Source organism: Oreochromis aureus, linkage group 3, assembly GCF_013358895.1.
Source record: "Oreochromis aureus strain Israel breed Guangdong linkage group 3, ZZ_aureus, whole genome shotgun sequence".
In the NCBI taxonomy this organism is placed as follows: Eukaryota; Metazoa; Chordata; class Actinopteri; order Cichliformes; family Cichlidae; genus Oreochromis; species Oreochromis aureus.
The window spans coordinates 1,807,404-1,831,247 of NC_052944.1; the positions used below are offsets into that span (position 1 = coordinate 1,807,404).

Sequence of the window (23,844 nt, forward strand, 5' to 3'; positions counted from 1 at the left end):
GTTCTCTTGTGCTTTCCAATAGTCTTGTGTTAAATACACTTAATGTTGCAGATAATTAAATACATTAAAATATTATACAAAGATAACACAAGTTAACACAAAATACAGTTTCTAAATGAAGGTGTTTATTATTGAGAGGGGAAGACAGCCAAACCTCCATGGCCCCTTTTCATACCTCTGTGACATTAAGATGACTAAATAGCTTAAATGGTCCATGTTAAATCTTTGTTGGTTGTTATTCATAGCAAATCAGGATTTTTACGTCAGGCTAAAGCCTCACAAATTAAAGCACATTTATACATCTCTCCCCACAGCTAAACAATTTGTGAGGTGTAAATCTATTTCAAATCAATTTAACTGTTCAAAGAAAAAAAAAGTTGTTTTTTGTTTGTTATTTTTTTGTGATTTCAGTTTCTGAAATCGGTACCGATTATCTGATACCATCATATCTAAGTCCTTATATATCAGACATTCAGTGAGCTGAGACTGTTGGAACTATTTAGAAAGATCTGAACCACTTTAACAAGCATCAGGTGATTGTGTTCAGGAGATCAGGTCCGGGAACTCGCGATGCTCTGGTCAGCAGAAGTGAGAAACTACAAAGCAGAAAGCAGAGGGCTGGAAACCATCTGAACCTGGTCATGTTTTCCTTTAACAAGGCCTAAGGTTTATCAGAAACACAGAAGAATTGATTTGAAAACGGAAGAAACAGAGTACAATAGAGTTATAAACCTGGTTAATATACAGACACAGACACACTCAGACATGAGGAAGTGTCAGGTAAATATTCCTCTGCTGACAGGTGATTCATTTTTGGTATTATCATTATTATTATCATTCTCATGAGCAGTGTTGGTCAATTTACAAAAAATTTACAAACAAGTAATCAGTAACTAATTACTGATTACTTCCCCCAAAAGTAATCCTGTTACTTTACTGATTACCGTAATTGTCGGGCTATAAGTCGCTACTTTTTGCACAAGCTTTGAACCCTGCGGCTTTTCTATGGATCGTCCATGATTTTTGTGACATCGTAAGACGATTTGTTTTATTTGTTCCGCTGTTGTACGGCACTACGTTGCCTGGCGGAAGGGCATGTGATCAGACACACAGTATCGGGGTTCAAGAGTGGTATGTTGGTTGCATGTCCATCCGCCAGGCAACATAGTGCCGTACAAGTAGCGCGAAAAACAAACTTCAAAGTAGCGCTACGTGTTCAGCGGGAGGCATGGATGATGAGCGGCAAGTTATGCCCAACTCCACCGGTGGAATCTGACAGCATGGAAAAGTGTGAAAACATCCATGATCACCAACGGATTTCGAAGGGCTGGACTGCTGCATGATGGAGAGGAGGACACCGCCACGGCCCTTCTGAGGGTGTTCGACTCTGACAACGAGGATTTCTTTGGTTTTGAAAGTGACAACGAAGGAAAGAAGCTGAGAGTGGATGACGAAGCCATCCTGAGCCTGTTCGTATCCGACACTGGAGAAGAGGACTTTGGTGGTTTTAGTGCGCAGGAAGAAGAGAAAGATGGTGGTGACTGACTGACTTCCCAGATAGCAAGGAAACATTGAAACAATGTTGAGTCAATATCAGGCGACGTCATTGAATCAACGTTTAGATCTGACGTTGACCTAACGTCACTCTTGCACCTTTTTTAATATTGAAACAACGTCAGGTTTTGATGTTGAATCAATGTTGAAACCTGACATTGATTCAACATTATATTTTCTAACACTGTTGACACTGAAACAATGTCAGGTTCTGATATTGAAACACTGTTGAGCTATGGTGTTGATTTTCCACCTCTTTCGCACAGTTGCTTTTTATTGAAAAAAAACCCCTCAAAAAACAAAAAAGGTCAATAGACCTGTATCATTTGCAAAATACTTTATTAAAAGACAAAGTTTCCTATTTACATTTCTATGTTTCACGTCACTTTTTATTATTTACTCCGGGATGGGGACGGATGACGTGCGTCCTGCGCCACCCGTACGATCGGGAGCGTATCAGAGCCATTTCTGGACTGCTTGAGCAAAGACCAACTCTGACATAGAGTTCGCCCCTACCTGCTGCGCCAGGCCATCTAGGACAAAAATAGACACACACACACACACACAAACAAACAAAAAAAGTGAATTAGAGCACACGAATAAGCTCTTGTTAATTGTCTTCAGCAGGGAGAAAGTATGTAAACTCCTAGGCTGATAAACATGAAAGTCACCAGGCGGAAATCAGTAAACTGCTGCATTTGATTCCCAAAGAGCTATGAGTGGAAAAAGTGATAAGTCTTAGCATGGTGTGCCGTGTATCCTTTAAACAAAAGAAAACATGGGGTCCTCGGGCTGTACAAAGTGTACAACCCGAGGACTAAACAAGCTGAAGACCAAAGACTCCATCTCCAGATTAACCGGACATGAAAGTCTTGTTATTAAAAAAGACAAAGTAATATAGCAAAAACCGGACATAGGACATGTGAAACGCACCCAGCACATCAATCGATCCCTTTATTTTTCACTTTAGGCTCATAAAACTACAATAAACGGTAAAACTTACCAAATATGCCTCTGCACAGCGCTGTCTCTTTAAATGCCCTTTTTTGCTTCGTCTGGTCCTTCGTTTTTTTTTCCCTGCCCAGTTTAGTACTGAGGCCAGTTCATTTGTGATGGCATAAGCCATTACACGGCGGACTCGCACCTCCAGTGTGGTCCAGCAGCACCAATCAACGCAAAGCGTCTCACCTATAGACACATTTTAAGAGATGGAATTAGCGTGTCTCATGTCTTAAATGTGTATGCAAGTGCTTGTGTGTTTACTTCATGCAATTGATGATAGAAACATGTCATTTAGTTTTCCCTAAAGCCTGATTTTCAAGTCATACAAAGAATAAACCAAAGTATTTGCAGTACAATGTATTTCTATTCCCTTTTGTTGGATATTCATTTGTTAATTCTTGTAACTGCTTAAAGTGTTTACTAGTTTTTGCCTGTCACATATATTTGTTATACCATGTAAACTGTGAAATTCCAAGATGTTCGAACTTGCCTTGTAATAGTGGCCTTGGAACTTGACTGAATGAACTTGGACTCCTTCAACACAATGGGAGCCATGTTCGCTCTAAGCTGCTTGCGTGTGCAATCGCACAACGCTGGCACGGTCTCTGCACACAGAAAATCTGTGTTACACACAAAAAAATAAATTTAACCTGAATTGAAATTAAAATAAATACGTTAACAATTGAATCTGTTTTGCAGTGTGAGTCAGTAAGTGAGCAGTGACTGGCTGCTCCAGCCAATGATGCGATTCACATTCGTATCTACGCAGCTAATCACCGTCGCTGACAGGCTATGACAGCGTCCTTATGTGCCGACACCGGTGTTTTAGCAAAGCGGCGTGGCTGATGTGGAGTGAAGCCACGTTAATGACAACGTGTACAACCATTGGAGATGTGAGCAGGACAGACGGAACAACTGACGGAAAAAGTGTGGACTTTATACCAGTTTTTAAATTGTGTTGATAGGCCACGTAAAACCAGAGTAATGATAAAAATATCTGCAATGTTTGGTTTTCTTCCTGAATACCATCATTGTTTATATTTACTGCAGGAAGAAACGGTAAAAACAGCATTTTATAAGGAAAACGCTCAAAAGCCTGTGAGCAAAAACAACACCAAAACACCCCATCCTTTCCTATTGGTGGAAAAATGTACCATATCTACCAATCAAAAAATTATATGGCAACATGGTATTTAGTTGTTTAGAAAGGGGGAAGTTTTAGGACGGGTGGTTCCTGGGGGGGGGGCAGTGGCGTGTCTAGAAAATGTTTGTTGGGGGGGCCAGATAGGGGCACAGATTTGGAGAAGGGTGGCAGATGTAATTGACAGATAATGTTAAAAAAAAATTCTACCAACCGTTAACCATAATTCAATAACCCTATAAACCTAACAACACAATGCACTTTTAACTCTTATTAGAATTAGATTTTAACCACTACGGTGCAAAGTTTTTAGATACTGTGTTGATAAAGTACAAGAGATACAATCAGTCCTTTGTCAGTGTTTATTCAGCATTCAAGGACAGCAATATTTGCATAGTATTTTTACTGACATATAGTGCACATATGTTTTGGGCAAAAACATTTTTGAATATTAAAATACGAACATTTTTAACATACAATTGGCAAATTAGCCAATGCAAAACTTTATCTGCCTGTTAAAAAAGAACATAATCTTCTCACAAGCTGGTGTTTGATTTTGAAACAGGAAAAAAGTGGGAAACAAATGAAAAGACTAACATTTGAATGAAACCTGAAAGCAAGTAAATACTTTCTATGCTGCCTTATACATTTTACATCAGATAAAAACTTTGTTCGCAAGATTCAGATAATTTTTTTATTAAAAGCTAGACATTTTAAATGAGAATAAGAAAGAAAAGTATTTTTTGTGCCCCCCTTTTCCTGTTAATGCCCTACCTGGCCCCCTGGCAAAGCTTTGCTAGACCCACCCCTGCACAGTTACCAGCTGTCAGCTACATAGAAAAGGATCCTAGTGTTATTTGTCTCTCAGAAACAGTTCATAACTTCCCTTCAAGATAAACAAACAAGAGAGATGATCAGCTGATCATTGATCAGTTTCATGATTGAAGTAGAAACAGGAGAGGGAGGGGGAGAGAATGAGAGAAGAAACAGCTGTGCAGCAAAGACAGAATAAATCCAGCTTTGTGTCTTTTTCCATTCTAGCTAAAGTCCGGGACAAACTGTGTCCCTTCTCAGCTCAATACAAAAGACGTAATATTTTCTCTGAATGAGGGACCATTCCATTTTAAGGAGCCGTTGGCAACTCTACTAACTAACCTTATGAATAAAATTAAGTTCACTATCAGTAACATCATAGCACTCTGTCATGCTAGCTAGTACGCAGTAACTTACGTCAGATTGTAACTGACGGTAAAAAGTCAGCACAATGAAAATAAACTCCACCTAAACTTGGTTTATATCTGACCCAGGTAGGCTGCAGGTAGACTCATAGTGCAGAAGCCGATGCTGCATTCACTTACACTCGGATATCTGAGCTGCACTGTGAAAACATAATCGTACATTTGATATTTGAGTGAATTTTATATGGGCAGAAATCTGTGCCATCAGAAACTGAATTTGAATAAGTTAAATTTGAATTTGAATTACTCGGATTGAATCTGAATTGTAACTTGAATGAAAGCTTTTGAAAACTGAATTTGAATTAGTCTAATTTGAAATTGAATTTATGGTTTGAAAATGAATTGATTTGCTTTGAAACTGCATTTTATCCTTTAAAAATTCAGCTCTCGAATAATTTCAGATTCACTCTCACCATTCAGTTTCAGTTCTACAATTCAATTTCAGTTCCAAAATTCAGTTTTTGGGACTTACATCCGGTTCGGTTCAAGCGCAGATTAATAGAACTACAGACTGATAGCGTTACTGACGGAATCTACAGCGTCTTGAGCTGAATTAAGACTTCAGAAGTCATTCGTCATGTCGAATGACCAGCGGATAAACTCTCAGGTTGGTAATAAATGTATTACATGTATAAGAACAAGCGTCATGTTAACAATTGATAGCCGTACAGTAACCTTTATGCTTATTGTAGCTGCTAGCTAAAAACGCTAATTTAGCGTAGTTTGCCCTAAATTCAGCTTTAACAAACAAATATGATCGACTGTTTCTAGTAGAATTCCAAAGTTGTCATCTTGTACCCTGTCAGAGCCCTGTATGCTTGCAGAGACCCCTACAGTAGGGAAACATGCAAAACGCTGTCCAAACCTTTGTATTTGAGCTTTATTTATGTCTTACACAGCATCCCAACTCTTTAGCGAACTTAATAACTTTAGCTAAAGTGAATAGTTAGTCTTATTCATTAGTGCAGCATTACTGGATCACCTCTGTTTGAAGTGATATAATATGATATACAACTATCACTGAAACAGCAAACTTTGTAAATAAACAAACAACACTTCTCATTCTCTAAACGTTTGGCCACAGCTGTAGATTACACTATCAGTACTTGTTCACTCTTGACAATAATTACATTTCTGAATTCTCTTTGTGCATTTACAGGTAAACAATATCTAATATTTTATCTAAATGACTGCTTTGTCTTTGAAAAGGTGAAGAGCCTGAGGCCGGTGACACTCCAGTTCTACTCTAAGTACATCCTTACGGTGGCTCACAGGACAAGGCCACATTCCTGTCCTGCCAGAAGAGAAGAGAAACTTCAGAGTCTTCATGAAGTTCAACCACACCTGTCATATGGAATATGACAGGGGTCTCAAACTCCAGTCCTCGAGGGGCGGTTTCATGCAACTTTTCCATGCCCTCGAGGACTGGAGTTTGAGACCCCTGCCGTATGGTGTTTATGCAGTTTTCTACCCCACAGTTACAGCATGTCTGACTGCCTGTTCAGCATATGCAAAAATATATGATGAGTTTAAGAATGTGATGACTAAGGCCTTCCATTATGGTGTTTGTCATCACATGTCACAGACATCTGGATGATCATTTGGAATAAAAAAAAACAAAAACTTGTTACTTCATCTTTTATCTTTTTATTATTATTTTTCTTATTTTACATTTTTCATTGTTAGGCATTAGGTTTATTTATAGTAGTCCTTTCCAACTTCTTTCCTCTTCCATGTTACTGTGTCAGCATCTATTTGGGGTTGGGAGTGGAACAGAAAGTAAGGAACAGAAAGTGCCATTTAAACCAGGAGAGGTTCTTATATTTCAGAAGAAGGATTAATTCAAAAGAAATGACCTCAATGCCATATTTTATTTAGGAACCCTAGAGAGCACTTTGCAAAATAACACATTCTTATAATTTCACCCTCAGATGAGCCAAGCTACGACTGTCAGGGAAGGTGATGTAGGTACAGAGCATGTGAGAGTGGTTAAGTTAATGTCTCTTGTCTAGATGAAGGCACAGGAGGGATCAATGGCACGGCGTAGAGATTCAGTATCTTCAGTCTTCAGTGGACACTCCATTTCTGGCACAAAACACCTGTAAAAGATGGTCGATTTAGGAGGTCACCTGACAACTTCAGCCTGTCAAACATAGCAATGGAGCAGTATGTTTAAAAAAAAAAAAACTAATTAAGCATGCACTCAGTACCCTAAGAATTATTATGGTAGTTAAACACAGTGATAGTTGTATATCATATTATATCACTTCAAACAGAGGTGATCCAGTAATGCTGCACTAATGAATTAGACTAACTATTCACTTTAGCTAAAGTTATTAAGTTAGCTAAAGAGTTGGGATGCTCTGTAAGACATAAATAAAGCTCAAATACAAAGGTTTGGACACTGTTTTGCATGTTTCCCTACTGTAGGGGTCTCTGCAAGCATACAGGGCTCTGACAGGGTACAAGATGACAACTTTGGAATTCTACTAGAAACAGTCGATCATATTTGTTTGTTAAAGCTGAATTTAGGGCAAACTACGCTAAATTAGCGTTTTTAGCTAGCAGCTACAATAAGCATAAAGGTTACTGTACGGCTATCAATTGTTAACATGACGCTTGTTCTTATACATGTAATACATTTATTACCAACCTGAGAGTTTATCCGCTGGTCATTCGACATGACGAATGACTTCTGAAGTCTTAATTCAGCTCAAGACGCTGTAGATTCCGTCAGTAACGCTATCAGTCTGTAGTTCTATTAATCTGCGCTTGAACCGAACCGGATGTAAGTCCCAAAAACTGAATTTTGGAACTGAAATTGAATTGTAGAACTGAAACTGAATGGTGAGAGTGAATCTGAAATTATTCGAGAGCTGAATTTTTAAAGGATAAAATGCAGTTTCAAAGCAAATCAATTCATTTTCAAACCATAAATTCAATTTCAAATTAGACTAATTCAAATTCAGTTTTCAAAAGCTTTCATTCAAGTTACAATTCAGATTCAATCCGAGTAATTCAAATTCAAATTTAACTTATTCAAATTCAGTTTCTGATGGCACAGATTTCTGCCCATAATTTTATTGTTTTAGCTTCGGGGTGGCACCTGGGGTGGCCAGTCTGGTTGGGGGAGGTGGCACAGGCCACCCCGCTGGACACGCCATTGCTCCCGAGTGTCCTCAAACGCCTCTCTGGGTGTTTCCTTCCTGCTCAGTTTACTTTCGCTTTCTGAACTTCGTGCAGTGGAGCTTGTTGTTGTTGGTGTGAAGAAACTGTGAGTTTGCTTTGTTTCCTCCTTTAACAGTTTGTCTTTAGGAACTTTACTGTTTGTTCATGTTTGAGTTCTTCACACAACAAACTGTGTGTGTTTGTATTTCCGGTCTCTCCATTAAAGTCAGTGTGTAATGTTTCCTGGCTAACATCAGCTGTGTGCAGCTTAGTTCAGCACAAATCTGCCGCTCCATAGTTCACGGTAACGGACTCACAGCTGGACCAACGAGGCCGAGTGTGTCCTCACTCAGAGCTACGTTCATGTTTGTGTACTTGTAGTTTGTACTTTGTGAGTTCACTCAGAGCCCACAGAGGACGCAGCGTACGTGATGACGTCACAGCTCAGCTGCAGTGTTTTTCTCACCTTTACCTCCTTTACTGTCACTGTGATTAATATTTACACAAGACACACCTGCAGAGCTCTGACGCTAAGCTAGCCACACAGCATGCTAACGCTAAGCTAACGCTAAGCTAACGCTAAGAGCTCTTAGAGACACAAGTTAAAAATGTCATTGAGCACTTTGTGAATGAGAGCAGCAACAACAGCAGAGTTAGTTGATGGTCAGATGGTTACAGAAAGAGCAGCAGACTTTGCAAATGATCATTTATTCCAGCTGTAACTTGGACATGACATGTAAACAGACTGTTGGCTCAAACAGGAAGTGATGCTTCACTTTCAGCCTTCTGTGGATTTTCTTCAGTAAAAGCTGAAGTCAAACTGTCAACATGTCAGAACACGACCTCACACATGACCGCTTCATCAACATGGAGCTCTGAGTGTTTATTAAAGGATCATTGTGTGAAAGACGCTCTAACACAGCTGACTGCAGCCTTTAGCTGTGAGCACACAGTGTCTCACATTTACATTCACTTTACTGTCAAACACACTCAGTAACTTTAAACAGCTGCTGTTATCAAGTGAAAGTAGCAAAGATGTCAGGGCTCCAGTGTTTCTACATCCTAGTAACACCTCAGAGAGTCACAACTCATCAAAGCTTCTCTTTATCATCAGGACAGATTTAGGTCAATATAATTTCACATTTCTGTGTCATCATCCATCAAATGTTGACACATAGTGGGTTTGTCATTCTCTCAGCTGACACTGAGATGAAGCAGGAAAGAAGCAGCTGATATTTGGACAGCACACATAATGAAAGGAGGATTTCAGTCGATGTGCACATGAATGATTTGTGTTTCCTCTGCAGGTAGAAAGTGTGTGTGAGCTGATGTAAGCAGCATGGATCAGTGTGAGGACAGAGAGGAGGGAGTCCCTCCCTCTAAAAGCACTCTGTGTGGGGAACATGAGAGCCAGACCAAAGCTCAGAGGTGAGATGACCATCTCTAACTGTCCATGACTCTTCTCCATGTCACAGCTCAGCACTCACTGCTCCATCATTATTCACAGGAACCAGCCTGGACCTCCACCCAGCTCTGTGTCCTTACACAGTGACCGGTCTAAAGGTGGCCTCATTAATTTTAAAGTCCAGCCTGTGTCTGCTGCAGAGAGGTGAGCTGTTAGTAACATGAACTCTTTGATTAAACTGCTTGATGTTGTTCTGCTACAAACACGTCATTCCCTCAGTCCCATTTAAACTGTCTTTTAAAACAAGCCTTTGGTTTCTAAACAACTGATAATCCACTTCAGCAAACAGGAAGTGATCAGAGCGTCCGTCCACTTCCTGTCAGGTCCTGCAAACATTTCATATTGAAGAAAAGTAGTTGATATCTCACATTTTTACTCCACCACATTCAACCATTTTGACATTTTAGGCCACAGCATGAAACTCTTGTCACATGACTCCTGTTATGTTATAAAGTCATGTGACCACCAGGGAGTGATTTGTATGGATGAAACACATTCAAATCAATCTGATTCATCAATGGAAACATTTTTGGTGTAAATGCACCAACACTGAAAACGCTGAAGATAAAAACACAACAAATGAAATATGAACAAATCGAGGTTTTGAATACACGTGTGTGTGTGTGTGTGTGTGTGTGTGTGTGTGTGTGTGTCTGTGTGTGTGTGTGTGTGTGTGTGTCTGTGTGTGTGTGTGTGTCTGTGTGTGTGTCTGTGTGTGTGTTTGAGACAAAGAGATAAATGGATTGTGTGTCTGTCCTATTGCTGCACGAGGATTTTATTGTAGATTTTGTGCGTGTACGTTTTTGACCACGAAGGTGTTGAAAGGGCGTAAAACAGTTGGAGGCACCAGAGGAAACACTAGTGCTGTCAGTAGATGAAAAAATGACTCATTAATGACACAATTTTCTGTCATTAATCGTGATTAATCACAATTACTTGATCAATAGCTGCAATTACATGTTTCCAACTTTATATTTAAGCCTGTAACAGACGTTTACACCATATAATGACGTAAATGCAGAATAAACACAAAGAATGTTAAACGCTTCAATTCAAAGAGAATTTGAATAGTTTTCAGTCTTTAACTCAGCTTCTCTCCTGTAAATACAACTTTGTAACAAACATATATACTAAAAGGTAAGTATGCACTAATATATAATAATATATAATCTATATTACTGCTGTTAATGAACATGTTTAATCAGACTCATCACAGGGTTACTGTGGATTAATTTGGATTAATCACGATTAAATATCATCTTTAATGTAAACTAATCAAATTTCATTTCATGAGCAAACAGACTGGAGAGAAAAGGGCAAATTTACACACTTAACATGTTTATTGAACGTGTAAACATTGATTAACCTCCTGAATGACCCCCAGGCACAGTCCTGCATGCTAATGATGGCTCTGCTCTGTACACTGTGATTCTGTCAGACACAAACTCCTCAGCTGATCCTGAGTCTGAGCCCATCTGTAAAACAATCATTTCCTTCACAAGTGTGTGGAGGTGGCACTGATCCTGCAGCAGTCTAACACACTCTGTCACTCTTCTTCACGTCTTTGACACCAGGAACCAAAACTCTGTTATTAACAATATTAACAGGTCTGCAGTTTGTCCACTTGGCAGTTGTGTCATCAGTGCTTTTGCATTATTGTGATATTTTAAGCTGGAAGCTTCGGTGAAAAGAAAATTCCTTCAGTCACAACGTGCAGAATGCTTCATGTTGGTCGGCTGGTCCGTCTTGTTATTTTTTTAATACTCAAACTTTCCATCGAGAGGTCAGTGTGTGTTTATCATCTTCCATATTGAGCTGATTGGTTCAGCTGCCCGTCACTAACAGATGTGCTGCACATCTGCACGTGTGCAAAAGGTAACTCTACTCGGACAAACTGCCCAAGTGCGTTGATAGAAACATTTCAGGGATTTTGAGTCGTTCTGCGCTCCAGATGTGTCGTGTTAAAGATTTTTATCATGTTAATCATGATAACAGATGAACCCCCTCACCCAACCCTACATGTTCATTTTGACAGCACTGGTAAATCCTGTTTAATGTTCTTCTGTCAGATCATTGATTAGACTCGACTCCAAATACGAGACTCAGGAAACTCAAATGAAAAATCAAACCAATGAGAAAAGGACTTCTTGTGTTAGAATGAAAACATATGGAAGTCGTCAGGTTTCAAACACTCGATGAATCTACTGCACAGTTACATTCAGGGACCTTTGACCTCCTGAGAGCATTAGTTGATGGTTCATCACAGTTTTACCTTCAGTGAGTGAATTTATCAGTTTGATGAAGTCTCAAAGTTTCCTCTGAGCTTCTGCAACATCATCACTTCCATCACTGATGAAAGAAAGTTCATAGAAAACAGAAAATATATCTTCACAATCTGAGAGTCTAAAACTTGACAGACTTGATTCAGCTGAAGTTATTTAAGCAGAAACTCCTGGATCTTTATCCTGTGTTGATCTAATCCTTCATGGTTCCTCCACAGAGTGGACCAGCAGAGCTCAGAGGTTCCCAGTGGTCAGTCTGCCCAGCAGCATCAAACACAGCTGGACTCCATATTTATGGTCTGTACATGAACAACAACTACTGTTACATCTGTTCTGTCCACAGTCATCTCCATGCTGCTCTTTGTAGACCAGTGTCAGTGTGTCCAACATGGATCTGATGTTTGGCTCCATGATTTCAGTCTGATTGGCTCATTCATAAATATTCTGTTCCAGCTGCTGGAGGACAACATCATCACTTTTGTGAAGAACGAGCTGAAGAAGATCCAGAAGGTTCTGAGTCCAGGTTACCCAGAATGCTTAGAGAGTCAGAGGAGCAGCAGCAGAGAGGCATTTGTGAAGATCACAGTGGACTTCCTGAGGAGAATGAAGCAGGAGGAGCTGGCTGACCGTCTGCAGAGCAGTAAGAGGATTTATCTAAAGATTTAAGCTGCTGGATAAATGAACATTTTCCAGAGATGGAAGATGGAGCAACATGTTTTAAAGATTAGTTCTTTTTGGAATTGAGTGTTTATTTTTCTTCTCATTCAGAACTTCAAGCTGCAGTTTGTCCTCGTAACCTTAAATCTGCTCTGAAGAAGAAGTTCCAGTGTGTGTTTGAGGGCATCGCTAAAGCAGGAAGCCCAACCCTTCTGAATCAGATCTACACAGAGCTCTACATCACAGAGGGAGGGACTGCAGAGGTCAATGATGAACATGAGGTCAGACAGATTGAAACAGCATCCAGGAAACCAGACAGACCAGAAACAACCATCAGACAAGAAGACATCTTTAAAGCCTCACCTGGAAGAGAGACGAACCAATCAGAACAGTGCTGACAAAGGGAGTGGCTGGCATTGGGAAAACAGTCTTAACACAGAAATACAGCCTGGACTGGGCTGAAGACAAAGCCAACCAGGACATCCAGTTCATATTTCCATTCACTTTCAGAGAGCTGAATGTGCTGAAAGAGGAAAAGTTCAGCTTGGTGGGACTTGTTCATCACTTCTTTACTGAAACCAAAGAAGCAGGAATCTGCAGCTTTGAAGACTTCCAGGTTGTGTTCATCTTTGATGGTCTGGATGAGTGTCGACTTCCTCTGGACTTCCACAAAACTACAATCCTGACTGACCCTAGAAAGTCCACCTCAGTGGATGTGCTGCTGATAAACCTCATCAGGGGGAAACTGCTTCCCTCTGCTCGCCTCTGGATAACCACACGACCTGCAGCAGCCAATCAGATCCCTCCTGACTGTGTCGACATGGTGACAGAGGTCAGAGGGTTCACTGACCCACAGAAGGAGGAGTACTTCAGGAAGAGATTCAGAGATGAGGAGCAGGCCAGCAGGATCATCTCCCACATCAAGAAAGCTCGAAGCCTCCACATCATGTGCCACATCCCAATCTTCTGCTGGATCACTGCTACAGTTCTGGAGGATGTGCTGGAAACCAGAGAGGGAGGACAGCTGCCCAACACCCTGACTGAGATGTACATCCACTTCCTGGTGGTTCAGGCCAAAGTGAAGAAGGTCAAGTATGATGGAGGAGCTGAGACAGATCCACACTGGAGTCCAGAGAGCAGGGAGATGATGGAGTCACTGGGAAAACTGGCTTTTGATCAGCTGCAGAAAGGAAACCTGATCTTCTATGAATCAGACCTGACAGAGTGTGGCATCGATATCAGAGCAGCCTCAGTGTACTCAGGAGTGTTCACACAGATCTTTAAAGAGGAGAGAGGACTGTACCAGGACAAGGTGTTCTGCTTCATCCATCTGAGTGTTCAGGAGTTTCTGGCTGCTCTTCATGTCCATCTGACCTTCATCAACTCTGGACTCAATCTGCTGGAACAACGACAAACAACGTCTACATGGTCTAAATTATTTAACAAACTAAAACTCCAATCTCTCCACCAGAGTGCTGTGAACAAGGCCTTACAGAGTCCAAATGGACACCTGGACTTGTTCCTCCGCTTCCTCCTGGGTCTTTCACTGCAGACCAATCAGACTCTCCTACGAGGTCTGCTGACACAGACAGGAAGTAGCTCACTGACCAATCAGGAAACAGTTCAGTACATCAAGAAGAAGCTCAGTGAGAATCTGTCTGCAGAGAAAAGCATCAATCTGATCCACTGTCTGAATGAACTGAATGATCGTTCTCTACTGGAGGAGATCCAACAGTCCCTGAGATCAGGAAGTCTCTCCACAGATAAACTGTCTCCTGCTCAGTGGTCAGCTCTGGTCTTCATCTTACTGTCATCAGAAAAAGATCTGGATGAGTTTGACCTGCAGAAATACTCTGCTTCAGAGGAGGCTCTTCTGAGGCTGCTGCCAGTGGTCAAAGCCTCCAACAAAGCTCTGTGAGTACATTTGTACTCATGTCTTTACTTTAACATCCAACTGTGTCAGTAATTTATTTCACCAGGCTTTCTTTGTGTGAATTTGTAAAGTTTTGGGATTTCTCCAATACAACTGTAACCTCTTTGACGCCTCCAGAACTCGGTGCACTCGAGACGCTGAATCCACCATAAACTCTGACATCACTGCTGCTGTTATGTTATCAGTCTTTGTTTAAACACTTAGGCTGCATGTGCCTGATGTTGTGATACTTTATATTCACATGCATGCTCCTAGATACATTTCTACTGCAGGTCTATTTTTAGTCACAAATGTTGGTGAAACACTTGCTTTTACATGCATGGTGGGTCCTGCATTAAAGCATTTGAATTACTCAGTGAATGATGGCAGCCAGAGAAACATCCTTAGTTCCACTTTAATCTCTGCTTCGGTCCTCCACAGTGTGTTTGTTGTTCCTTTGTTGTTGTTGGCCTGCTCTCTCCTCTCACTCCAGTCTGGCTGCAGCAGATGTTTGTCCCTCCCTGAACCTGCAGACTTGGGTGCAGCACCTCAGTTCATCTTCAGTCTGAAACCAGCTGCTTTATCCCCTCAAGCACACCTTCCCTGGTCATCTCTGCTGTGGTTGCTATAAAATTTAATCTTGATTAAAAAAAAAGAAAAAACTAAAGTCAGACTTGATGCCATTTATTGGCAGCATGGTGCCTGTTTGATGATAAACTGCAGCACAGTCTAAAGCAAACCTTCTGACTTTATTGACTTCATGCATGTATATGTTCTTCCTGTTCACCTTGGACACACAACAGCTCTGTTTGTTGTGACTGGATCTAGAACAATTCAGATCAGCCAACATATCCTAATCTAGATGATTTTTAAGGTGGTATCTGGGACAAAAGTTAAAAATCAGCTTGGATGGCCTGTACTGTATGATGGCCTTGGTTGCACCACATTGACAGCCATGCAGGGTGGTTCACTCCTTGGGCAAGAAGACCGAGGAGTGAGCCACCCTTGGTCAAAGCTTGGTCATTCAAGCTCACTGTTTCCCCCTTGTTGGTTGATGATAAGTTTTTTTTTACCTGACTTATAGTCATCATTGTCTTCAAATTAACTCACACACTGCTGACTGCTGTAGCTTACCTGGCTGAGCAGGTGACCGATGTACTGAAGGTTAGAGTCGTGATTCCAGGGCCTGGTTTGAGTCTGCCCAAGACCATTTCCTGTGTTCTCCTCACTTCCTGTCTTCTCTGTCCTATACAGTGAAGACAAAAGGCCTCGGGTTCTGAAAACTCTTCCCCTTCATCATCTTCCATCTCTCTCATCTAAAATCACCAGTATTCTCTGAGTAGAGAATCTTTTCACAATCTTGAATGATAAGGATCCAAGTGGGTAAAGTTAGTTATTTGTTGTGTTCCTATTTGCAGCTGGGACAGATTGTGAAAAACTCTCGGCTGCCAAAATTACATCCAGTTTAGAAGAAAAACATTGAGTGAAGTGTTTGTTTCATCATCCTTCACAGCTCATCCACCAGGTGTCACAAACTGCAGCAGAGCAGTACAAAGCATGTCATACTGGAACTGCAACAACCAGAGTTTTACCTACCTTTGGTGTTTCTTGACAGCATGAGCGTAATATTTACTGAACAGAGTCGTCTTCTGTAATCTTTTCAGATTCAGAACACTGTATTTATTTTCAAGGGGCAATTAGGATACTGACCTTGCCAACCGTACATACAATACACAAACATCACATTGGGGAGACAGGTCAGGCCAGGTAGCTGGCCGGTCAGCCGCTAGAGCAGCGACCCGGAACTGAACAGCAGAAAATGCACAACATGAGGAAAGATGAGGAGAAAAAAGAACTCCGCCCAGACTGAGCTCCAACAGGGAGATCAGTTTGAGAACAGAAAAAAATGACCTCAGCGCAGAGCACATGAAAACTCTTAATACGCCATAGAAACACATGACAAGCAACAGGGATGGGTAACAGGTGAGAGACAGCCGGTGTAGACAGCGCATCCAGGCCTGCAGCATTTGCGCTGGTCCCCTCGACCCACCGTCTGCACCGGGAGGGGATAAGCATGCTTAGGGTGGAAGGAACAGTCTAAACACCGTCTGGTATCAGGGTGAGACTTGTTATGTTCAGCTCCAGCCTTGAGACCACAGCTGGCGCCGGTATGTTAGCCGCATGAAATGATGGTGCTTTTCTTTGGTGCCAACAACTGCATGTCACAGCTGATCTAACAGTCCGTCACTCGTCTCTCAATCTCCCGTTGGAGAGCCGCGAGCTTCTCCGAGAGGTTAGCAGTTTTGCGCTCAAAGAGCAAAGTCTGAGAACTCACGACCGCCATGAGCTTCTTCAAGATCTTATCTGTGCTGCGTTCAAAGAGCCCATTTTGAGAAGTCACGACCCGTCCCATTGTTTCAGTCACAGCGGGCAGCCTGGTGGGGTTTTGAACAGCTGATTCTGCTTTCTTTAATCTTCAATAAGCCAGGACCAAGCCAGCTCAGATCAGCAAGAACCCTTTGCTGCTGTGAATGTCCATTCTGCTATATTTCAGTATCAGGCTCTAAATGTACAAATGGATCTGAGAAGATTTCCAATCATGTTTCTACTAGATTTACAGTTTGTTTTCATGTCTTCTGACTCAGAAGGTGGAGCACATGGAGCTTACAAGGAGTAACTGCTCATATAGAAGAAGAGTTGTGTTTTAATGAAGCTATTTAGTTAACCAATAATTGTATTGCATGCTGGCATTAAAAAATGTTTCATTTGACTGATTTAATTAATTTGTTTGTTTGTTTTCTTCCAGACTGAGTGGCTGTAACCTCTCAGAGAGAAGCTGTGATGCTCTGTCCTCAGTCCTCAGCTCCCAGTCCTCTAGTCTGAAAGAGCTGGACCTGAGTAACAACGACCTGCAGGATTCAGGAGTGAAGCTTCTGTCTGCTGCACTGCAGAGTCCACATTGTACACTGGAAACTCTCAGGTCAGGATCCAAACATCCCCACTGCTGATCATTAAATATTATTGTATAAACAACCAAGCTTTATAGAATTGGCAGGTGAACTTTTCCTTATCTTTGGATTGCTTAGGAGATTCTTAATTACTTAATTAAGATTTTTTTACAGTCACATATTTTGTTTTAATTTGGTAAAACAGAATTATTGCTCAGTTCAATGAGCAGGTAGCTGTGAGATTCATAATAATGAGGTATATTTGTATTAAAGATGACTAAACTTGAACAGTAGCTGTGTGAGTTACTGTGTTTACTCATGTGTGCTGATGTTGTGAGTCATTTAAAGCTGAAGTAAACTTGTAATGAGTTTAATAGACTTTCTGAAGTAAGTGTACTTGGAGATATTTATGTGTTTACTAAAGTCCAGCAGCAGGAGGCTGTGTGCAGCATAGAGGAACCCAGACCTCAGCTTTGTCTCCTGGTTTCTGTTGCTGCTGTTACAGTTTCCCCTCATCGTTCCCTTCAACAGTCTCCTCACTGTAACAAATCAAAGTGTTACTGTAGAGATTCACGTCTGAATGTTGCCATGTGCTATTAAAACTAAAAGCCATGTTTCATACACCCACGTGGTTCAGTCACACAGTAACTGATGGTAAATAATGTTTGTGTTGAGCACATCGTACAGGTCAGCTGCTCCACACAGATCTCAGGTTTACCTGCTGGAACAGTTTGTGATCATGAAGGATAAACTTCCTCTTTGTTTCATACAGATGTGACATGAACAATAACACGTTCATGAAATCCTGTTAGGAACACAAACACTATTGTAGCTGGAGAATATATTTGAATGTAGGATAATGTAGGGGATCATCAACAACAGTAATAACTAACCACCACCTCACCATTTGGGTTGGTAGCTGCATGTTGATTGATGAAGTCATTTTCTTCTTCCTCCATTTCTACCTTATTACCATCAGATTAAAAGCTGCACAGAGACAGGCACTGGACATGTTTAGCCTAGCTTAGCACAAGGACTGGACATGGGGGAAACGGCTCTCATCACTGGATCGAAACATGAAAACAAATCTGAAGTAAAGTTTTGTTGATGTGAACTGTGGTGGTGCCCAATGTTCCCTCTAAGCTGCGCGCATGCACAATTGTGCACTGCTGGCACGTCTCTATACACAGAAAATCTGTTGTGCACAAAAAAATCAAATCTCAATTGAAATTAAAATTAAAACTTTAACGATTCTGTTCTGCAGTGTTAGTCAGTGACTGGCTGCTCCCGTATGGGATTAGAAGATCCCACCTTATCCCATAGTCCTGTTGTTTGTCCTGTTTTTATGATAAATGTACGACTTTAATGTGAAACATTCAGAGTTTTTTCTCTTGTTGTGTTTGTTTGAAGCTGCTTCCTGTTGGCTTCAGCTGTTTGGAGTTTCCATTTTCTAAACTTCTACATTCTGAACCTTCTTCAGCTCTGAACAGATGATGAAACACTGAATGATTTCAAGCTCACACTTTGTCTAATAAACTTACATCTTTCATTCTTTATACAGATTGTGGAGCTGTGGTTTGTCAGAGATCGGCTGTGATTATCTGGCAGTAGCACTGAAGTCCAACCCCTCGTATCCCAGAGTGCTGGACCTGAGTATAGACTGCAACAACCTGCAGGATTCAGGACTGAAGCAGCTGTGTGTTCTTCTGGAGAATCCACGATGTCGATTTGAAACTCTGAGGTCAGTCACATGTTTTAGTTGTGCTGAGATGAATATGATGTGAAAGTCGTGCTGACACTAAACTGCAGACATCAGGCTGATATTATACTGACATTCAAGCGCCTGCTGAATGTTAGAGGTGTTACAGGAGTGATACATCTCCTGTTGTCAGGCCTGCAGGTTTCAGGCTGTTGTTCTCCTTTATCTCATAGTGGACAGAAATTATTTTTTGGAGTGACACAAATAATTTGTGTGGCATCAGATTTGATGCAGAACAGCTGATTGTTCTGTAAATAGTTTAAAATGTTTATTTAAAAAACCGCCTTGGCTGCATTTTTAGGTAAACAGCTGCAAAAAAAACTTTGTTGTTTCCAAAACTCAGTAACGTTTTTGAAGAAGTAACTATATAATTACTTCCCCAACATTGGTCATTATTTACTGTATTTTGCAGACAAAGTTACAGACTCTCTCCCAGACCACAGACTCATAATACAAGTCAGAGCTTTATTTTAAAAAGAAAAGAAAAGAAAGAAAGTTTGGAATGTGTGTTTGTCTTGAAGATGTAAGAAGATCACATGGTGCTTTTTATTATTGTGTTGGTTTGTTTCCTGTCTCTTGGATGGAGCCCAGCTGTGCGTGGCCCCTGGGCCTGTGGTCAGAGTGTGTGCTGGATAATCCGGCCCAGGATGAGGCCAAACTGACATGGGATGAAATGTCTGTCACATAATTGAGCCTAATTTAAAAACATCCTCCATAAATATTGAATAATAACAATAATAATAAAGGGTCAGAAGATGACTTGTTGGAATGAAAATGAGCTTGTAGTTTGTCTGCTTTAATCATGTGACTGGAAAAAGGTGTTGGACTTCAAATATGTCCGTTTCTTTCACACTTCACCTTTAAAAGTGAAGCCTTGTGGTTCCTGGAAGGAAAAACACGACTTTTTCAAGTCTTTGTCCTGTTTTTATGAGAAATGTACGACTTTAATGTGAAACATTCAGAGTTTTTTCTCTTGTTGTGTTTGTTTGAAGCTGCTTCCTGTTGGCTTCAGCTGTTTGGAGTTTCCATTTTCTAAACTTCTACATTCTGAACCTTCTTCAGCTCTGAACAGATGATGAAACACTGAATGATTTCAAGCACTTTGTCTAATAAACTTACATCTTTCATTCTTTATACAGATTGGGGGGCTGTGATTTGTCAAAGATCAGCTGTGATTATCTGGCAGCAGCACTGAAGTCCAACCCCTCCCATCCGAGAGAGCTGGACCTGAGCTCCAACAAGCTGCAGGATTCAGGAGTGAAGCATCTGTGTGGTTTCCTGGAGAGTCCAGGATGTGGACTTGAAACTCTGAGGTCAGTCAGCATGTTTTAGTTGTGCTGAGATGAATATGATGTGAAAGTTGTGCTGACACTAAACTGCAGACATCAGGCTGATATTATACTGATCCACACTGAGGATCTTCATGGTAAAGTCTGTTTTCTTCTTCTCTGGTTTAGTCCATTGACTGCAGCAGAACAATGTTCACATTTCAAACAGTGAGACTCAACGTATGGCCCGCCCCCACACGCTGCCTGCCCACCTTTCCTGATTCAGAGAGGGGACCCTGATTAACTGTGTAGTGTTCTTCCTCACAGTTCTAAGTATCAGACACAACAATGAATAATCCACAGCTGACTGTCTTTAGCAGGTCAAAGGTCACGGCACACAGCAGACAGTGGGAAATATTGTAATTCTGATCATTTATCAGCACATATCCATATGTATAAAAACAAAGCTGACACTGTGAGACTTGATCAGAGGTGTGATCATCACAGCAGAGGCCTTTGTGTCAAAGTCACTGAGGATCAAACAGAAACACATGAAGCAGATTTTCCTCTTCTGGCTTTTTATAGCAGATAACCTTCAAAATATTCTGCAGTCGATCAAAAACTGAAGCAAACCATGAATCAACATGTGAACATGAGCTGATGCTGCTGAAGTGAAGCAAAGTTACAGAGGTTTGATTACAGACACAGCTGAGAGTTTGTAATCTGTCAGCATTTTAAAAGGTTTCAATTTCTTCAGTATTGAACAGCAGAAATGAGGCTTTGTTTTCGGAGGCCGACAGCAGTGAACACAACAGCAGACTGGTGCGTAATAAGCAGTGAATAATGCAGAAAACAGATTTTTGAAGGTAAACTGTTCTTGAAGTACACTGAGAGAGAGAGAGCTGTGCAGGAAGTAAAGGTCAAAGTCAGAGAGAATTCATGACCATGTTCATCAAACGTAAAAGTTTAGTTTGGATCTTCTTTTGCTGCTGGTTCACTCAGTTTTGGTTGGAGACAGATGAAACCTGCAGCTTCAGGATCTGTGAGCTGTCCACTTTCAGCCCCGACGGCGTGTCCGTGTGTAGGATCCCTGGCTGAATGATGGTCTCTTATACTGATGCTTCACAGAGGTTTTATTGGAAAGGTTCTTATTGAAACATTTAGTGAAGACACCGTAAGAGCTAGGAACAAAACAAACCAGCAATATTAATAATCAAAAGAAACAAATTTCTCCTGCTCACATATAGCATATACATCAAATTTACATCACTCAATTCATTATATCACCTCACTAACTGACAACTACACATAAAGGTCAAGGTCAAGGTTAACAACACATAAACTATTAAACGACATTTTGATTGCACTTAACTTATTCCGTTAAAGGAAACATTAACAAACCTTGTGCCACTGTCAGCCAGGTACTAATTGGCAAAGGAAATGTACATGTTTTTCACTTTAAGGCACACTATTTACCATATCCTAAAAGAACCGTTACTAACAAGCTCTTTAACGGTTTTGCACCAGTTTCCTGTTTCAAAATAAAAGCATGGATTTCAAAATAAAACCAAGGTACCTTTCAAACAAACGTAAAAAATATTTACCAAGTTTAAAGGTCATTTACACTCCCACCAAATCATGAGTGTTTTAACAAAAGGGAGAACCATAACACGAATGATTTTTAAAAACAAATGACCCTCACCACAAGGCCTTTTACATAAAAACAAAGAATTATACATGCATGAGCCTGCAGGTAATGTCCACAAGTCTTCATACAATAAAAGATATATTCGTTGTCTTAGACAGCCTCTAAAAGCAAGATCAGTTTCTGAATGGGCCGTTCAACAATAGATGGCTTGCCAGAACATTGACCCTCCCTTTTCATTTTCTGGTCTCCAAGACGAATCTTAACTTTCCTCACAAGCCCATCTTTATCAGCGACTGTGTCTTCAACTCTGGCTAATCTCCACTCGTTCCGTGGCAGATCATCCATCCTTTCGATGACTATGTCACCGACTTTCAGATTCCTTCTAGGAATATGCCAACGTTGTCTAGTGGCAATATTAGAGAGATACTCTCTTCTCCAGCGGTTCCAGAATTGCTCTGCTAGATACTGGATATGACGCCATCTCTTACGAGCATACATGTCTTCTCTGATGAACGTCCCAGGAGGTGGTAAGGCTCCAGTGGGCTTCATAGTGAGTAGGTGATTAGGAGTCAGCGGTTCTGGACCATTTGGATCATTCAGGTTATCCACAGTGAGTGGACGGCTGTTCACAATAGACATTGCCTCAGAAACAATGTCCTCAAACAGGCATCATCTAATCTTCCAGGTGAGAGTGAAAGAGTGGACCGAAGTACATTTCTTACTGTTCTGATCTGTCTCTCCCAGACACCTCCAACATGGCTTGAATGGGGAGCATTCATAATGAAGTCGCACTGCCTCTCAGCCAAGAATGCACTCAGACGATTGACATCCATCTGTTTCAGCGCATTATACATTTCATTCTTAGCTCTAACAAAATTGCTTCCTTGGTCACATCTTATTTGTCGTACTGCTCCTCTTATGGAAACAAAACATCGGAGGCCATTAATGAAGGCATCTGCTGACATATCATTCACCATTTCAATGTGAATTGCTCTACAACAAAGGCATGTGAAAAGCAGACCATAACGTTTATTCACCTTACGCCCTTGCTTTGTAAAAAATGGCCCAAAACAGTCCATTCCGCAATAAGTGAAAGGTGGAGATGGATCCACCCGGTCAGATGGCAGGTCTGCCATTCGCTGCTCCTCCACTGATCCCCTGAGTTTCCTGCATTTGACACACTGATGCACATAAGATGCAACAGCTCTGTTCATTCCTGGGATCCAGTATCCATTTGATCTGATCTCGTTGATGGTTATACCCCTTCCTTGGTGTTTAACCTGTTCATGATGATGAGCTATTATCATCCTCGCTATGTGGTGGTCCTTTGGAATGATCATTGGATGTTTCTGAGAGGCAGGGAGAGATGCATTTTTCAGTCTTCCTCCCACCTTGAGGATTCCATCTTTGTCAAGAAAGGCATCCAATCGAAACAGTTTACTCTGGCGTGAAAGTTGTAAGCCATTACTAAGTAGCTGGATCTCATCTGGATACACTCGTCTCTGTAAATCTCTTATAATGATGCGCTGTGCATCCTCTCACTCTTGAACTGTGCTGTGACTTGTTGACTTGTCACTCTTGGCTCGGCGAAGAAGTCGCGCAACAGCTTGTTTGACCTTACACCATGAAGAAAACTTTGACAACCGGTCTGAAAGAGTCACTTGTTCTGCAGATTCCAAATTTAGTGCTTGAACCCTTTTAACTTCAGGGTCCCCAACTGGGATTTCTGGGATTACCTCTACCTCTGGTGATACCTCTTTCTCCCATAAGAACTTGGGTCCAGTAAACCAGTTCGATGTCAG

The 23,844-nt window shown here is 41.1% G+C and overlaps 1 pseudogene; it reads left to right on the forward strand.

Moving 5' to 3' along the window:
* The first annotated feature begins 1,302 nt into the window (after window positions 1-1,302).
* LOC120438859 overlaps window positions 1,303-23,844 on the forward strand; it is a 62,132-nt pseudogene continuing 39,590 nt past the window's right edge.